Source organism: Heteronotia binoei, chromosome 6 (genome assembly GCF_032191835.1).
Source record: "Heteronotia binoei isolate CCM8104 ecotype False Entrance Well chromosome 6, APGP_CSIRO_Hbin_v1, whole genome shotgun sequence".
NCBI classification, from domain to species: Eukaryota; Metazoa; Chordata; class Lepidosauria; order Squamata; family Gekkonidae; genus Heteronotia; species Heteronotia binoei.
The window spans coordinates 38,567,562-38,582,822 of record NC_083228.1 but is presented as its reverse complement, the minus strand read 5'-3'; positions in this window follow the sequence as shown (position 1 = coordinate 38,582,822).

The following is a 15,261-nucleotide window of genomic DNA, read 5'->3' as shown; positions in this document are numbered from 1 at the left end:
TGCTTTAATAAATAAAGTGTACATGATTAATAAAGCATTCACATAAAAACCCATAATAGACCTCCAAAAAGTCTCATAAAGAATGATGTAAGGCTCAATAGGATACTGATCTTGTGCATAGGTATATGTACATGAGAATAGTGCATTTATGTGCTAGAGGCTACTGAAGAAACTGTACCAGTGAAACACGACTGGTCTGTTATGGTATTTTATGTAAATGCTTTTTGACTATCCTACTTATTAAAGGATATTTGATTTATATGGACTACATATATATTTTAGTAGAGATCTGATTTATTCCCCTGACTTTTTGAGTTTGTTGTTTTGGTGTGTTGGTTGTAGATTCATTTGTCTTTTCTTTTGTTCTTTTCTTTTTTGCAGTTGTATTTTTCTGCTGATGTAATGATCTTAGTAGTTACATTCTCTTGGTCTTAATTTTTGTCCATAAGTGGCTCAGGAGAAGAGGGGCAGTGAGGGGGCAGAGTGACTCATGGTGACCAACCAGAACACTCATGGTGACCAACCAGTGACTCATGGTGACCAACCAGAACACTCAACTCAAGGTCACACCACACCACATCATCTCTGATTTTTATTTCTGTACACAGCAGTTTCCCCAGTTCACTAGCTTGGGGAGGGCTCTCATTCTGTACAACCAGGAGCACTCATTGGCCTAGCCATTTTGATTTACTAAGTACTTGTCCAATGATAGCAGCACTCTGCACTCTAAAGCAGAAGGTGGGAGGGGAGATGAGACACAGTGCCACAGATTTCTGCACTGAAAACCACCACATAGGATTCCAGAACAGAGGAAGTATACAGGGGAAAGGGTTATCTTGGACTAAATCGGAAAAATTAATGTGCTAGGAAAGGAAATGTGATACTATTTCATTTCAGCAGACTTGAATTGAAAGATTATATTTCTGGAACAGACTGTACAGTCATATTACACAACAGCTATTATAAATGTTTTTGGTATATTAGGACTTGATGTGATTAGCACACTAATAATAGGACTAACAGATGGATATATTTTATTAAAATAAAAACAAGAAAGCCGATTCTCAACCAAAACTGTAGCACAACAGCAGATGCACCAAAATCTATGGGTAAAGTAACAATAAGCCTAATATTTATGTATGTATGTGTTTATATTACTGTTAAAATGGATATAACATATATATATAAAACAGAAGATAAAATGAGTGGCTACTGGAATGCCATGGCAACGGCTTACCCAGAGCTGCCTTTGTGGCCCGGAGCTCAGGAACAAGAAGAGGAGGGCTGTTGCCAGCTTCTGGCTGGCCACATGATTCTGGGGCTCTGATAGCAGCTGCAGACTGGCTCTGGCATCAGGAGTTGGGTGGCCAGGGGGTGGAGCTCCAGGCACATGAGGAGCTTCTGATCCAACCCTATTCAGCTGGCTGCTATGGAGGTCTTCACCCTCAATACAGCTTTTCCCCTCCCACCCTCTCTGTGTTTTGGTTGCTATGGTTTGAGTTTTGGTTTGTGTGGTTGGTTCATTCCTCTGTCAAAGTTTACTTGGCAGATTAGGCATGGGGATGGATCCTTTGGATGGGGAGGCTGTGCCTATGTGCCTGCCTCCCCCATTTTTGAGGATTCCCTTAAGGGGTCTTCAAGGTGGAGCTATTCAGAGGCATGCCCAGCTTGGGGACTGTCAGATGGCTCTCATCACCATGTGGCAAAGGGACCATGCAGATCCCAGGGGTTGCCACTCTACAGTTTCACTTCAAAGCAGATGGGCTGGGGGGAGGGGGAGAGAGATAGAGATATAGAGCCAAGTCTTCCCATTCTGAATGCACTCCCATGCATGGCTGGCATGTAGGTGTAGGCTAGGTAGGCAACTGTCTAGGGTGCCACCTGGCCTACAAGAGCACTGCTGGGTACCCCCTCCCTTCTCTGGTGCACCTCTGAGCCCCAGCGGCATATGCACTCCTTGGAGCCTACCTTCCCCAAGATTTTTCTGCAAACCCAGAGAGTACCTCAAGTTTGCACAAAAATGCATGTAGCATTGGTGTAATTCCAATTCACGGATTTAAGTATCTGCAGATGAGGGGCAGACATTACTATCAGATACTTGCAGGCCTCAGATTCAGTGGGAGCTCACAGGAGCACAGCTCCTGAACCTTTCTGAGAGTTCCACCTCCTTGTGCATTGAATAGTATATGCAGCTGCAAAACAATCCCTGGATGAGCTCCACCACCTATTTTTCTACAAAATGACCCCTGGATATGTGACATTACATCTGTCTACCTAGTACCTTTTCATCCTGCTGTTCCTTCATGAATCTTAAGAGTAATGTACATGATTCTACCATCCTCATGTCATCCTCACAACAATCCTGTGAGGCAAGTTAGGCTGAGAGAAAATGACTGGCCCAAAGTCACCCAGTGACACTAATAACTGAATGGGGATTTGAACCAAAGTCTCCTAGATCTTAGTCCAGCACTCAAACTGACATACTACATTGGTTAACATGTAAAAATCTGGCTCACTTTGCATGAAAGCATGTTTGCATGCAATTTGCATGAAAGCATTAAACTACTAATGAAAAAAGTGATTGTTTGAATGAAAACCATGCCACTAAATATGATTAGTGAAGTCCCCACCACCACCACTGTCTGAAGCCAAGATCTAAAGCTGGATCTGAAGATAGTTTCATGAGATGTCTGCATGAAACATTCTGCTCTGTTGAGACAACAGGGAGAAGGCAATGAAATGAGCATTTGTTGAGGCAAACTGGGGTTTGCATTGACCTGACTTCTGTTTTCCCAAATTAACCATAGTTATAATAAACAATGGTTAGGCCTTCTTTCTGAACCAAATCATTAGGTGGAGATACCCTGTTTTCAGTGCAACCCACCATTTACTTAAGCAATTCATCATTCCACTGAACGCCAAATGTCATGCAAATCTGTAGAGAATCCCAAATGTCCTGGTTTGTTTGTTTAAAAGCTGGAAAGCGGCTTTGGAAGGAAGCACTTTGGAGCTGCAGGAGTGGGTGCTTAATCCATTTTGGCCTGCAATTTCCCAACTCCCCAAACTCCCTTCCTCCATGTAGGATTGCAGTCACATGTTTACATTTAGAAATATGAGTCTGGAAGCTCATGAAGAGCAAAGCAGTTTGGAATGATTAAGGAGCAGACAAAGAGCTTGCCGAGAAAAGATGAAACATCTCCATGGAACCCATTTCAACTTAATTTAATGGAATGTTCTTCTGAGTAAGTATGCTTAGGATGACTCTCATTTAATAATTAATTAATTAATTAATTAATTTGTATCCCGCCCTCCCCGCCAAAGCAGGCTCAGGGCGGCTCACAACATAGACACTTCAACAATTAAACAATACATATTACAAGTACATACATATTATAAATCAAACTTCTATAATGTAGGAATGATCACTCGACATGTGTGTTTTGGGAGAAGAAAAAGTTCTCTCTTGCTCACTGAGCAAGGGTTTATTTATCTATGTATCAGTTGCACCAAAAATACATCAGCGGGCAGGGCATAACAGGAAATATCTAGAAATACATTTATCAAGAAAAAGGGAATAGCAACATGAAAGGGGAACAAGAATATTTGTTCTCAGACACATCGGATGTCTGGGCGTCACGCCAGATGCAAATTCTCCCACACATCTGCTTTTCACACGGACAATGAAATAATATTCCAACTACTTGTGGGGTGCAGAACTATATGTGATCCCCACACTGTAAAAGTAATCATTTTTGTAATTAAAAACATTCTAAGATTAGATTGATATTAAAATCTTGATGTTCAGTGGAATTTGGTTGGTTAAGAGCAGCTGTGCTGGGCCAAAGTAAAGGGTCAGCAAACAGCATGTTCCATGAGTGACCAGCAGAGTTGTGCAGGAAAGTTCTCAGGTAATATTTTATGGCCACATCACTATTTTGTCTTGTAGTCAGAAGTATACTGTTTCTCTGAATACAGACATGTCATGCTTGTCTATCACAGCTCTAAGCCAGCAATCATTTTTGAAATGAAATATGAGTTTAATGTTTTGAGCTCTTGCATGTCTTTACCGGTGTTATTGTTAGTGTCTAAATAGCCTTTCATCCCAAATACCATTTTAGGATTAAATCAGGTGGTTCCTTTCATCCTTCTAGTTCCATAGATAACTACTCCAAAGCATAGTCATTTATAGAATCTAAAAATACACCCCTCTGCCGTGATGTGCTAGCTATTATCTAGTCAAGTTAAGGATTGTTGCAATCACTTTCATTATAATAATCTCCACTTCTGCTGCTTCTTCCATTCCCTTTTCTACTTAAAGATCTAGAGTATGGATAGAAATGAGTTTCCTCCTGCTGCCTCAACCTAATGGCCCCGCAAGCACCGTACTTTCTACTGCAAATGGCAGTGGCTCACTTTTCTAGCCTTGCTACCTGAACTCTGGTAACTAGAATGGATAGGAAGCAAAAATTCTGCTCTGTACACCTTGAACAAAGACTGGGATAGAAATGGGCTGGGACATATAGTCCTTGTACATGGAAGCCCTGCGCTTTACCATTGAGCACAGCCTCTCATTCAGCTCACTTCCATAAACTTCAACAGTACACTACTTCAATAGTACAAATCAGGTTTGATTCCCTACTCCTCCACTTGCAACTGCTGGAATGGTCTTTGAATCAGCCATAGCTCTCATTGAGCTGTCCTTGAAAGGCCAGCTGCTGTGAGAGCTCTCTCAGCCCCACCCACCTCACAGGGTGTTTATTGTGGGGGGAGAAGATAAAGGAGATTGTAAGCTGCTCTGAGACCCTGATTCAGAGAGAATGGCAGGGTATAAATCTACAGTCTTCTTCTTGTTGTACACTAACATGTGACTGACTTAGGTCATGGTCTGTAGATACTTGATATAATTGTTGTTCTGAAGCCAAGTAGGACTGAGACTTGCAAATTCCAGCATTAAAATGGCAACTCTGTGAGTGAATGTTTTGTACTTCTAGGACACTGGTTCTAAACTCCACGACATGTGTCCGCTGGTAATTTTCACAGATAAAACAAATGTCTATCCATGGACTTCCTCACTTTCCCCCTCCTGCTGCAGCAATCACATGCCCATTCTGTCTGCAGAGATTCTTGGATGAAATTAAACCAAGATCATCAGACTGCTAACCTTGGTTCACTCTTAGTATTAATAGAGACTACACTGTGGGTGTGCATTCACATATTCCCAAATTGAAAATACATCTCAAATTTTCTGTTTTCTTTTAGGTCAGAAATAATCTGAATGAAAGAACACACTCCTGAAATTTCAGGATAGATTTGGTTTTGGTAGAACTTACCAGCTGGTGGGAAAGGGAGAAGAGCCAGCTGAGCCCCATATCACCAGCCATCCCATTTCCAGCTGTACTTTACACCAACCTGGTGGTGACTGAAGGGAAGGTGTGAACATTCTAGGGCTGATTCCACACTCACCTTTCTCCAGGGCAGGCTTCCGTTTCTGGGTGGAGCAAGCTGGTGATTTTACACCAGTTGCTCTGTGCTGCCATTGTGTGCGGGGCAAACTCGCAATTTGCCCCATGCAAAATGGTGGTGCAGAGCAACTGGTGCGAAATTGCCAGCTTGCTCCACCCAGAAATGGAAGCCTGCCCCGGAGAAAGGTGAGTGCGGAATCAGGCTAGGTGTGTGAACATTCTAACCAGTTTGGTGTAGTAGTTAAGAGCTGAGGACTCTAATGTGGAGGCTGGGTTTGATTCCCCACTCCTGCACATGCAGCCAGCTAGGTGACCTTGGGCCAGTCACAGCTCTCTCAGAGCTGTTCTCTCAAAAACAGTTCTCTGAGAGCTGTCTCACCCTATCTCATAGGGTGTCTGTTGTAAGGAGAGGAAAAGAAGGAGATTGTAAGTCACTCTGAGACTCTTGAGTGAAAGGCAGGGTATAAATCCAACTCCTCCTCACTCCCCCAGCCTGGACATCTGGGCTACTGTCCATTGATTCTAATGAGTTCTGAATATAGGCTGAGAGGCCTAGTCTACCCCCACAATTTTCAATGTGTGGTAGACCTCACAAACAGAAGCTGATTAAACTGATTAAACAATCACAAAAAAAACCTCTGAAAATGTGACCCCAAGTGAAATTGTGAACTGATATGCAAATTCTCAAAATTTCATGAAAATTATAATAATTTCCTTTCTGAAGTTACAAAGAAAAACAAAAATGAAAATAGTTACAAACAATAATTATCTCATAATTGTTTGGCAGAGCATTCTTAAGCAGGCCAATTCATAATCCAATTTATTCAATTGTGCTTACTCCAAGGTAAGTGCAGAACTGCACTGTGGAATTCTAACAGAAAATATTCAGTGTCCCTAGGACTATCAATGGACTTGTTTATTCTTTCTAATTGAATCTTGTTAACATTAACTGATTGATTCATGAATGATGTATACCCCCATGTATGCATTATCCAAAATCTTTACTTTGTACTTCACAGTGGAACCATATATTACTTCAGCACACATAAATCTAAGAACAGAAAGGCTAGTAGAAAGGGGAAAATTGAGAGAAATTAGTGTTTAACCCCTCACTTCTTACCTGCCATTTTCTCTCTTGCAAATGGTCTTCTGGTCTGTTTACCCCTTCAGACTCTGGTTGAAAAAATACACAGTTTAAAGTACCCTGGGGACCATTTGTGGGCAAGAATTATGTTTCTCCTTCCTGTCCATTGATGCTTCCTTCTTGGACTTGCTTGATGAAGGAGAAAAAGGGGTTGCAAGTAAGATGTTTTCCTTGTAGTGTGTGGTTTTGCCTAAGACATGTGGTGAAATAAGCTATTCCCAAGAAAGCTCATGCAAGAATAAATTTGTTATTCTTTGAGGTGACGGAAGGTTAGTTGTTGTTGCAAGCTGGATAGATGCGGACCTGAACTGTTGTCTGTTGTATCTGAATCCATGATGATTCTGTGGTAAGTTTTAGTTATTTTCAGCTTTCTAATAATTTTTTTTTCATTGCAACACTACCTCCAGCAAATTCACTGACAGGCTCGTTTGCTATATATTTCCTTCTATCTCTGAAACAGTGAAAGTGGCAAGGTTTCAGATGACTGAGAGGTACACTGTTTATAATTCTGATTCCAGACTTGTTTGTTTCCCATCCGTTAGGCACATCGATTTGGTCCAGTGACTGTTTCAAAGAGAACGCAAACAACATTTTAATCCAATAAACCCCCAGAAGATCCTGCATTTTCCCAGAAGTGAGTATTGCCCTTTTCTGTTAAAATGCTACAATATTTATGCTTTGGGAAACAGTTTAGACAATAGCCAAGGATCTGAGATGGCAAAAATGGAGAAAGGCCAAATGCTACATTTTGACCAGAAAGGTTGCTGAGAACACAAACCCAAGACTGGCTGTCGCAAAGGGATGCTCAAATCTAGCTATTCTGTGTAGCCACAAACACACAGGATATGGGAGAAAAATCATTTTAAAATGTAGGAACACATGAGGGAATGTAGTCACTTACAGGCATCTGGTCCTTACAAATGACAGATAATCTTCTCCACTTCACACAGCAGAACTGGACACAGCTTCATGCAAAAGAACAAACAAAAATCCTTGCAGAAAGCAAACAGAAATCCTTGCAGAAAGGAAGATGGCATGTCAAAAGAAGATCACCCTGGAACACTTTTCTTCAACATTTAGTTTTCTTTGCACAGGGATTCCCCCCCCCCAAAAAAAAACAGAGAGGCATTCAGTCATATGAGCCCCAGCTTGCACTCTGAAGAGATTCATCTGCTGTCTGTAGAATAAAGCCTGAGATTTGCATTCTTCAAAACAGCATATAAGAGAGATTCTCACCATGATCCAGGAATATAGGAAGGGTGGGTGCAGCTGATATGACTTCAGGTGTGCATCTCATAAACATATCTGTATCATGAGAGCCAGCATGGTGTAATGGTTAAAGTGTCAGACCAAGATCTGGGATACTCAGTTTCAAATCCCCACTTGTGCCATGGAAGCTAAGTCTTCTGTTGCCTTGGGCTTTGCCTTTTGAATTTTCATTCAGTCTAAGTTTGAAATACTGTTCACCTGCTACTTTTAGTACTGATGCATGCAGAATTCCCCATAATAGCCTTACAATTCCTTCAGGCCACCCAGGTAAAATGTGGTATCACCGGAAGAGCCATGAGAGCATAAAAAGAGTGCCTGAATCTTCTAAAGAAGAAGAGGAATGGAAATAACTACAAAAGAAGTAAAGCAGATGGGTGAAATCAATTGATTAAAACTTGACTACATAATTTTAATCATTTGAAAGAACTTCAAAAATGAAGCACTGATATCTCTGCAGATTTAATGTTCTTATTACACAACAAAGGGAAATTAGGAGGAGTGAACATTAGCTTTGGTGTAAAGCAGGAAATTGACTGAAAAGCTTAAATAATACAAGATCTGAGCTTGGAGTTATCATCTCTCTTGAGGAGGCCTGACAATGCACCACTTCTAATTGTTTGCTCCATTTAGTTTGCCCCTGGAATAAATGTGATTTGAGATTTCAGACTAGTATTGCTGTGCCTCGTCTTCAGTAAGAGATCCCAATCCCTAAGCAGCCCAATGCAGCACCTCTTCTTCAGTAAACAGAGTGCTTCTTTTGTACTAAATAAATATATACAGACATTCATACATACATACAACAGAACTGTCACAGAGCAGAAGAAACCTGCATGGCATGTGAGTCCAAAGGTAGGCTAGAAACCTGAAGTGGAAACCCTTAGCTCAAACTGGCAATCTGAACTATTCTGTTCAGTTTCATTGCCATGCATATATCTGCCAGTGGTGAGACATCCAGACCCTGCTGCCTCCCTTTGCCCCAGAAATCAAATCCAGAAAACAACAGGGGCGTGCCCCTTGCAGAAAAACATGACCTGGATACCGCACGCTAGCCCAGTCTTGTCAGATCTCGGAAGCTAAGCAGGGTTGGCCATGGCTACTATTTGGTTAGGAGACTACTAAGGAATACCAAGGCCATGATGCAGAAGCAGGCAATGACAAGCCACCTCTGAACATCTCTTGCCTTCAAAACCCTGCAGGTTGCTTTAAATCAGTTGTGACTTGACAGAAAGCTGATTTCCACCACCAGCTCCAAATAATAATAATAATAATAATAATAATAATAATAATAATAATAATAATAATAATAATAATAATAATAATAATAATAATAACAACAACAACAACAACAACAACAACATCATTTTAATTTTGTATCAGAAAGCTGGGATTGGCTTTCTGGATGACTGCCAATAAACTGAAGTTCAGCCCCAACAAGACAGAAATGCTATTGGTGGATAGAAGAGCTGACCTGAGTGTCTCTTGCCCTGGATGGGGTTGCAGTCAGTGTGTAGGAGCAGGTCTGTAGCTTGGGTGTGCCAGCTGGAAAAGGCTTATATTGTTTCATTGTCAATTCCCTCAATGAGTCCTCCTTCCTGCCTTGCCTTTTGATTTGCTGCCCTCTGTTTTAGACATTGATATTAGCTCCATTGTTGTTTGTAACGGTGCATTTTAAATGTTTTAATTTATTTTATGATACATTTTATGATGCTGTTTTAATGGCTAGCCACCTTGGTGGCATTGATGAGGCAGAAAGGTGGAGGATAAATGTTGCAAAATAAACAAACAAATAGCATTTTTGTTAAACAGCAGGAACATGATTATTGTTTCAGAAAATTTCCAAAAATTATTGGAACAATACTCTCAATATTTAATAACTATCATCGTGCCCTTCTCAACTTTTCCCATATGAAATGATAATTTTGCAAGCGCCCCTGCCCCTAGACAGAGCAAGAATGGGGTAGGACGGAGAAAGCAAGAGAGAGGAAAAGCCCTCCGCAGCCAGCAGAACAGTAGCACACCAGCCATTTAAACCTTAAAGGGTCATTATTTTCAGTGGAAAGTCCTGGCTTTTGAACTCCGGAGGCCAGATCTATCACCACTGAAAACAATGGCTTTCTAAATTCTAAAAGGCTGATGTGCCATAGACTGATAGTGCTTATTAATCACCATACTAATGCTTAGTTGTTCTTTAAGATTGTCCAGCTATCCATTGTTAGGTGCTTTAAAACTCACTGATCAAAGCAACTATGGAGGCAAGGATGGGATGGGAACAGAGGCAGAGGGTGGAATTTATGTAACATTACACAAGACCCAAGGGAATAGGTTTAAAAATAATTGGATGAAATGATAAGGGCATGAGAAATTTCAGTGCAAACAGAAGGGGAAACTTTTGAACAGTGTGAATGACTGACTGTAAATATTTACTCAAGAGAAGAAATGGAAGTATTAAGGCTTTTCTCATAGAACCGGTACTCATAAACTTAGGGGGAATATTAAATTAAAGCAAACAGTAAAGCATGCCAAGTCTATGGTAGAATTGGATAAATTTCAATAGGTGAAAGAATAACATTCTCTCAAAATAACAGCAAGTAAAATAGCAGCCGCTGGGTTCAAAAGAACAGTGAGAACCTTTACAAAATAACTCCACCGACCTGTGAGGCTGGTGCATTATCATTATACCCTTCAATACAACATTCTCCCAGCTGCTTCATAGGTTGATTTTAGACATTTCAGTTAAGCTTCAGATTTATTACTATGTATGTGTCATAATAGTAAATGAAATAATGTAGAGGACTGCCAAAATAAAATTACTGCTAAGTGACGGAAATGTTTTGTCATGTTATGAGGAGCATTCAGACAGAATTATGTGGCAAACCTTGTTGAGTTATGTGCCATACCTGTGCTCCATTTCCCAGCTTCAGCTAGCTATTCCATGTTGCTGGCACATGTTTTATTTCCCTGCCAGAGAGGAGGCTAAAAACAGTTTGGCATTGAGAAGCAGAAAGCTTTTGCCATTTTGAGAGTCAGGGTATTCTGGGGGAAGGGGGGTCAGAGAATTTTCTTTGGGAACACTGCCTTCTTGCATGTGCTGATGCCTATGTTGTCATAAAGTCTGCCTGTTATGCACATTTAAAGAGACACTATATAGCTCCATCCCAATACACTACAAACAGAAACTAGCCATGAATAATCTTCCATAGACTTTGACTTGTTTACAGTACAATCCTAAACTGGTCTACTCAGAATTCTACTAAAATTGGCTCTATGGGACTTTCTCCCAGGAAAGTATTTTTAGGATTGCACTGTTAGAGGAGGAAGAGGAAGAAGAAAAAATAATAGTAGTAGGAGGAGATGACTGGATTTATACCTGCCCTTCACTGAGTCTCAGAGTGACTTAATATCTTCTTTCCCTTCCCCTCACCACAATAGACATCCTGTGGGGTAGGTGGGGTTGAGAGAGCTCTGACAGAAACTGCTTTTAAGAGAACAGCTCTGACTCAAGGTCACACCAGCAGGTCCATGTGGAAAAGTGGGGAATCAAGCACAATTCTCCCAAATTAGAGTCTGCACTCTTAACCACTATACCAAACTGCAACACAACCCCAATATCTTTAGGCTCCATTTCTTCATCTATACAATTTTTTCTTCTCAAGTGTGGACCTAAATCTACAGATTGGACCCACACTGAAAGGAGATTTTTCTCCAAACTTGGGTGAACCCCCAGGTTTGCAGAAAAATCTAAAAACATTTAAAAAAAACATTGGGTGGGGTTTAACCCCCCCCCCCCAAAAAAAACACGTTACCAACATTACCAGAAGGGGGTCCTGCAGCTGATGCAACATCTCCTCTGGGCTCTGTCGCAGCTGTAGCAGCTGAGCCTCAGGGACCCTGTCCCCAATATGGCAGCTCCAGAGGGCCCTGCCATGAGGGGAAAGAGTGGCTGAGAGAGGTCACCACCACCACTGTTGCTGTGGTGGTGAGGAGACGCAGGCTGGCAGCTTGGAGAGCCCTTGTTACCACTGCTGCTGTGGAGGAGGAAGAAGCAGGCAGGAGGTGGGGAGATCCACTGCCACCACTATGTGGAGGGAGGAAGGAGCAGATGGATGGCTGGGAGAGCCATTGCTACTGCTGTGGGGAGAGGACAGTGGGCAGGTGGTTGGAAGAGTGATGGGGGCTGGAAAGACAGAGTGATGGGGCAGGGGCGGGAAGAGGAAGAACAAGTGATGGAATGGGGGCAGAAAGAAAGTGAGAGTGATGAGATGGGGAGATAAAAAGAGAAAGAGAGAGTGATGAGGTTGGGTGGGGGAAGAAAGAGAGAGAAAGTTATAGGCATGGAGAGAGAAGGATGTAAGCCAAAATGCCCTCAAAACGAGGTTGGGGAATTGTCAGGTGGGCACCTGGCTTAATCAGGATCTTTTACCTATGTATACAGGATACACGTCCAGAAATTAATGCTTAAATTTACCAAGGACTCTAATTAAGTAAAACAATTAAAATTTATTCCAGAAAAATATAGAACTCACATACAAGGCAATGTGCTCATGAAACATACATACAGTCCTAGGAAAAATAGAGAGAGAACACATGGATAGACAAACAGGGTGATAATTACCTATCGTAGTCTTCAAGGAAGACTCCAATGCTGACAAAAGAGGACGGGGGAAATAGGACCCTCAACTGATCAGGAATCAGGGATGGATCTAGACAGTGGAACTGGGGTACTGCTAGATGCACACCTGGGAGGAGCTGGGTCACAGGTTATAAGGACTACCTTGAGCCCTTAGGGGATGGGAGGTACAGGGGTGGAGGAAAGGTGGTCAGCTGGTACATGACCTCAGAAAAAGGGGAGGCTCTGCAGTGACCATAAGGGCTGGACTTCTGCAGTAGCCAATAGCAAGTTAATGGGTGGTACCTAATTGGGTTCCCATAAATGACCAATGAACAAGCTTTGGCTTGCTGAAGATGGTCTTCCTCTTCTTCAGTCTTCTTCTTGGCACCAGTCTTTGTCCTGAGTTCCGTTAGACAAAGGCTTAGGTGGTCCAGCAGGATCCACGCCTAGATAAGCTTGATGGCCTCATGGATGGGTGACATCTGTTGAGTACGTGAGCCTCCTGCTTTGCTGAAATGGAGTCTGGCACTGCAGGAAGATAGTGGGTGTTAGTCTCCCAAAGTGGATTCTATGGTCAAGACTGAAAACCGCATGGCCTGGATAGCTCCTAGCGGCTCACCTTCTTCCGTTCCAACGATAGAGATGGTGTTTGCATGAAGCGACTGGAAACCATCTATTCTCCTTGCTAGCACTTCTCCAGAGACACAGAGCACTGCTATAGCATTGTGGCTGATAGTACTCATGAGTCCTTTCCAGTCTGGTAGACAAACCCATGTTCTCTTAGCAAATGTGTGTGAGTTCAGTCTCCAGGCACTCTGGCAACCAGGTGGGTGATTACGATGTTCTAAATATTAGGGGTATTTTCTTATAAGGAATAAAAAAAAGGATTGTGGGGGGGAGAATAATTTAGTGACAGAGAAGTAGAGGAGAGTGGAAGAAGCAAAGGTAGGGGGAATGGAATAAGTGCTCCCATAAATTTATTGTGGGATCCCACTTGTTATCTGTTTGCCACCCGTCACTTGGAAGAAGAGTCAGACACAGAAGTTGGGTTAACTAAAGGGCCATTTATTTAAATATTTACATACTTCAAGTGGCAAAACTAACTTGTGACATAGGTCAAGGGTCCCTCCCTTGGGAAAGTCACCCTGCTTCTGGCACAAGCCATCTTGATGTGGCTTGCACCCAGCAAGTGGGTTATCCCCCTGGAGCTGCACAACTTAAGGGGAGGAGTTATCCAGAGTGGTCCCAAAGGCAGTCCATATTCCCCATCCTGGGCCCCACCATCCAGGGGCACCTTCAAAAGTTGGGGTGCCAAATGGTGTTCACCGAACCACATATCATCCTCCAACACAATCTTGCCATCCTATAAAGTGACCAGACCTATTTAAGTAGCGCCACCCAAACCAATTCCACAATCCACCAAAAACAGTACAGGGTAGGCAAAAACACACTCTACCACATGGCCAAACAGGAGGGGGAGGAAAATTTCTATCTACCCCCCAAAAGGGCATCCAGCCAAAGCATCCAGGGTGAGAGAGTGAGTCAAGCACGAGGCTAAGATTGAGAAGGGCAGAGGTGAAGCCGTTCTTATAAGGTCTCCAATTCCTACCTTATCCCAGATACCCGAATGCAGCATTTTGCCATGTACACTGTCTCTTCCTCCATCTGAAGGTGGCACAAGCAGCCCCCAGCAGCAACAGCCAAGAGGGCTGGCAGCCAGGTGGGGCTGAATATGTTCAGTCCATATTTTCCCATAGTGCAACAGAAGCTGCAGCAGTTCATTTTTAAAAACTTATTTAATTAATATATTTTCACCATGATTGTTTCTAGAAGTGATTTACAACATTTACAATTTTGTAATTTTATTAATACTTAAATTTTCACCAAATCAGCTACGGCACAGCACCTAGAATATTTGTATGTATTTTGCAGAATGTAAACTAGAAAAAATAAATCACAAGAATGTTTCAGGCATGAAAAAAAATAGTTGCAAACTTGTAAACATTCAGAATCAATGTTTTCCAGTGTACATTGGATTTTATTGACATTTGGCTGGATTACACAGACGTCCAGATAGCGTTTGTGTGCTAGATGTCAGATTGATTGGACAAATTCTCTTGATTTTATGAAGAACTAAATGTCCAGGCGTTAAACTGATAGAACATGACAATATTAACTGTATGGCCACACATGCAATTGTTAAGTAGTTACCAACCAAACTACTAACGGGCCATCTAAGCAGTAAAGCATATACAAATGGTAATGTAATCCTAAACAGAGTCATGCCCTTCTAAATCCATTGCAATCAATGGCCTTAGAATAATGTAATTCTGTTTAGGATCACACTATAAATGTCTTCAATACTTAGGAACAAACTAGACATTAGATAGGATAGAAATTGGGTTGGGAGTGCCCAATGTAACCTGCAGTCATGTATATTGAAAAGTAGTGGGCCAGATGCTGTAGTGATTCCAGCACAGCTCTTTTATTAGCGAAAACTTAACACATGCAGCTAGATGCAACTATAAACACAGAAACTCCACCCAAAACACACCTCCAGCAATAAATAACCCAATAGAAAAACAGGTGCTCAGAACCCTCATTTGCAAGGGCTTTATTCAAATGGATATTACCTATTTGGCTTGCTCAGCAAGGGCGGCCACTCTGAGTGTAGCTGCAAGGAGCCTCTCAAACAATGGGCTTCATTCAAATGGCTATTACATGATTGGCTGGCTCAGCAAGGGTGGCCAATCTGAATGCAGCTGCAAGGAGCCTCT